Source organism: Octopus bimaculoides, chromosome 16, assembly GCF_001194135.2.
Source record: "Octopus bimaculoides isolate UCB-OBI-ISO-001 chromosome 16, ASM119413v2, whole genome shotgun sequence".
Taxonomy (NCBI): Eukaryota; Metazoa; Mollusca; class Cephalopoda; order Octopoda; family Octopodidae; genus Octopus; species Octopus bimaculoides.
Genome location: NC_068996.1, coordinates 29139101 through 29143713, shown reverse-complemented (window position 1 = coordinate 29143713; position 4613 = coordinate 29139101).

Below are 4613 nucleotides of genomic sequence, written 5' to 3'. Positions count from 1 at the left end.
AAAAAAAAAAAAAAAAACCTCATGTGTCACCCGCACAAGATCCAGTCCAGAGGCACTGGCAACGATCTCGCTCGAAAGATATCATGTGTCGCCCGCACATGAGCCAGTCCAGGGGCACTGGCAACGATCTCGCTCGAAAGATATCATGTGTCGCCCGCACATGAGCCAGCTGGTCCTGAATGTGACACTGAAAATGAACTTTTAATCTAAACAATAAGTATAATGCTTAACACACATTAATATATGTATAATGCACATATACATAAGTCTTACTTTTATTAAGGGTGTGGTTTGAAATTTATTATTTTTCTCAACATGAACAAACATCTTTCTTCAAACTTGTACTTTACAATCTTTAGGATGTTGCTTTGAAATTATTGTACCTTTTAGCATAGAAGTTCACTCTCCTTGTGACATTGAGTTACCTTGGTTAACTGAAGTACACAGTATTAAAAAAAAAAGATGGTTTTGTCATAGCTGGAGAGCCTTTCATCATAGGTATGCTGGAGGTGGAGGCACATGGCCTAGTGGTTAGAGTAGCGGACTCACTGTTGAAGGGTCGCAGGTTTGAATCTCAGACCGGTTTATGAGTGAAACACCGAAGTTCCACGCAGCTCTGGCAGAAGGTAATGGTGAACTTCTGCTGACTCTTTCACCACAAGTTTCACTCTTTGCTCTTGCATCTAGCAGCTCACTTGTGATGAACCGACATCCCATCCAGGTGGGGAACCTATACACCAATGAAACCGGGAAACCAGCCCTTTTGAGTCAGATATGGCTCAAGAAGGAACAAACAACATGCTGGATTAGAGTTGGCTTTGACTTACTAAGATACATTATGTCTGATAAAAGATGAAATGGCCAAAAAAATACTTTTATTTTTTGGCTATCAAACTCCAGGTTTTCCATTTAGATGATTATACAAAAACAAGATAAGTGGTGGCTGTAAAATTACTTGATGACTAGATAGTCAAGCTGGATCCAGGATGGTGATGCTTGAACACATCAAGGACATAGATGATGTAGTCCTTCATATTATATGTCTGATAAAGCTTGGATTATCATGAATAGAACATTTATGATTCTTTATGAATCTTTTACTTACAAAAAAATTTACCATGTAAACTGTTGTTATGGAAACGTCTTCTGTCAACCAATTAGAATGTTCTTTGTAATCTGTTCACTGCCAGTATCATTTGGCAAGCAATTTGTTCTCATTCACACACAGTGTTTTGATTGGGAAACTAAATTGGTTGTATGCATGCCCTGACATTTTCATATTACCTTTTCTAATATAATTCCATTTGTATCTAGAACGCATTGAATGCCAGAACTTGGCTGATACTTTATTACTGCCTGTAAAAGGATGAAAGACAAAATTGACCTTTACAGGATTTGAACTCAGAAAGTTAACATCCACAACTAAATATTGAAAGGCATTTTGAGAGGCACTCTAATGATTCTGAAACATGATCAATATATTTTCATGTTTTAATTTTATTGCAGACAATACAGATAATTTCTGTTTTTCTTTTTCCATTGTAATTCAGAAAGAAAACACAAGTTAAGAAAAAGGAAGTAGCCTGTATAAACAATTTTGTAAGATTAAAACCATACAATGAAATATCACTGAATCTGCAGGACACAGACAAGAAATGGATACCAAAAAATCAAGACTGTTTTGTTTGGCAGTTGGTAGAAGAATTAAAATTTCTGTGTATTTGTGTTGCAGCCTATTTCTTTGACTGGCAAGGAATTTTTTTCTTTTTGTGTTTGTGTGTCGTGTATGTGTGTGTGTGCATGCATGCATGCATGTGTGTGTGTTGTGTGCATGTGATTCTATGTGTACATGTATCGTGTGTATTGTGTGCATGTATCCTCTGTGTGTGTGTTGTGGATGCTGTGTGTATGTGTGTGTGTGTGTGTGTGTGTGTGTGTGTAAGCATGTACAGCTAAGTTTCACTACCAATTTAATTTGAATTTTTTTATGGGTTAAAATAACAGAAATTATTCCATTATTTTTATGAATTTGTTTTGCAAGATTCCTGATGTGAAATAGTGTGTTGAAACAGATATTGTTATATTTCAGGGTAGTTATTTTTTTTTCTTGCCAAAAAACACATGCACTATATAAGATGGATATGACATCAAAAATACTAGACTGTCAACTAGCATACCTTTAAGAAAAGCATTAGATAAGGCAAATCTATGGGTTAAAGTAGTAGGAAGGTCAGGAACCCCCATAAAATCCTTGATCTGTATCCCATCGATAGGTCCCCATGTATGGAGAACAATTGTATAGTATGCAGGATGAACCTTCAGGTTAACTGTAAGATTAGGAATGTAGTCTATAGCTTACGATGTACTGAGGGACGATGAAAAAACAAAACAACAAATTATATTGGGGAGATGGTACATAGCATAAGGGAATGAAGAGGTGAATATTGATGGGAACTCAAAGAGGAGAAAAGCTCATCAGTGCTCTACCAACATACTCAAGTAGAATGTAGAGGCTCATTTAATAACATAGAGGTTAAGGTATTATCAACATGACAGATTATGGAGGCCACACACATAGTAATAGACAGACTAGGCCTCAACAGAAAACATGAATGGAACAATAACACCTGCCACCACTACACCACACAACATGATGACTAAAGACAGAAGGGGGAAAAAAAGACCTAGATGCAAACAGTATAATACATACACAAAAAGCAAACATTCACATACTTATGAAATATAAGAAATAGAGATAAACAAAAAAACAAATGAAAAAAACTATGTAAACAGCATGGATACAAGCAACATAGTAAGCAAACCCATATACACACAAACACACATACAAAATGCATAGACATGCATACACACATGGACGCACACACACACACATACATACACAGATACAGACACAAATGCATGTACAGATAAGGATATACATCACAGAAAGAGAGAATAAGAGTATACACATGGATGGATGAGTTTCTGAAGAGGTCACAGGTGTGTGACAAGAGTTTTCCAGACAATAGACATAAGATATAAGAGCAATATAATAAACAAGTGAAGAACAAATATATAGTGCATGTATTTTTTGGCAAGAAAAAAAAATGACCATTCCAAAATATAACAATGTTCAATTATTATTTTTCATGAAGTAAAATCTGAGAATATTTTTATTAAGAGGTAAATTATTCAATAATTTTCAACAGCCAGAAGTTAAATAATATAAATTAGTTCAAAAGGAGAAATTATCTGAGGCCTTTCAACTGTCAGAGGTTAAATAATAGAAAAGCTCTATTCAAGCTTGAATCCATAGCTGCAACCTTAACGTTTCAAGATGTAGCCAGTCTAAGAGCTCGTGAAGACAAAGTGATACAATATCTTTGACATATTTATTACTGGACAAATCTTTCTCTTCAAACCAATTTTTTTTCTGTAATTTTCTGATGAGATCAATTGAGCCAACACTTGTGAAGGTACTATAAATAATGTTACTGAATCAATAAATACTCGTATAGAACATTGGCATTTTTGATGAGTATGAGACACTTAACTTTAACTTTATCAGGGAAGTCTTAAGTGGAGATGATTGATATTTTTAGATCAATGAACTCAAAAGTCAATGGTCTGGAGACACATAATCTTTCAATTGTATTTTAGATTTATAAAGTTATGCTTGGAAAGAGGAAATAAAATTGAAGAATGGTGCTTTTTGAAGATTAAGGGCTCATAGAAAATGGCTAGCTGAAATGGAGTGAGAGTATGATAGCAGTATTCACCACACATGTAACTAAGGACAATAGCAAATTATTATCTGTCCTTGGATATTTAGCGTAACAAAATGCAAAAATCAAGAAAGCAAGTGTGCGATGTAAAGGAAGAAAAAGACAGAAGTGAAGAGAGAATTATGGTAGTCTTACCTGTCAGTTCGAAAAAGGGTCACTTTCAACATCCACATGCTGTCTCAATCTCCAAGATTTACTCCACGTCCACGTGCGCTATCCATTGCTGTACAGTCTCACACGTCCGCTCTAATGTGCTGTTCACTGCTGATTGACCCCCTCGTGCTTTGCTGATGCCACATGTCCACTGTGGCACTTCCGAGGGGATCCACAGGCACCACTTCCAACAGGACATGCCTACTCCCTCCCTTCCAATCCTTCCTTACAACACAGCCTGGCTCGTAACACTACATGCCCCCCAGATCCGAAGATCATTCAACCAACCTGCTGATGCCCTTTTCTCAACCCCAATCACACGCCTTAACTTGTCTCATAATCAGCCAACCAGTGAGGAGGGCACCGCTCCCTCTGTGACCGCCGTGGGACTTCAGGACTGGCCTCAGTTCCTGGCATGTTCCTGCCAGTTTCGTCCTCTTGTCCATTACTCTTGGCCCCATCCTCCATCGCAGCGATGATCCTGCGCACATCAAAATCAGATTAAGGACTCATAGAAGATAGCTAGCTGAAATGGAGGGAAAGTATGAAAGCAGTATTCACCACACATGTAACTAAGGACAATAGCAAATTATTTGTCCTTGGATATTTAGCATTAAAAAATGTAAAAATGAAGAAAGCAAGTGCTACAGAATAAAAGAGGTTCACTTGGGGTGG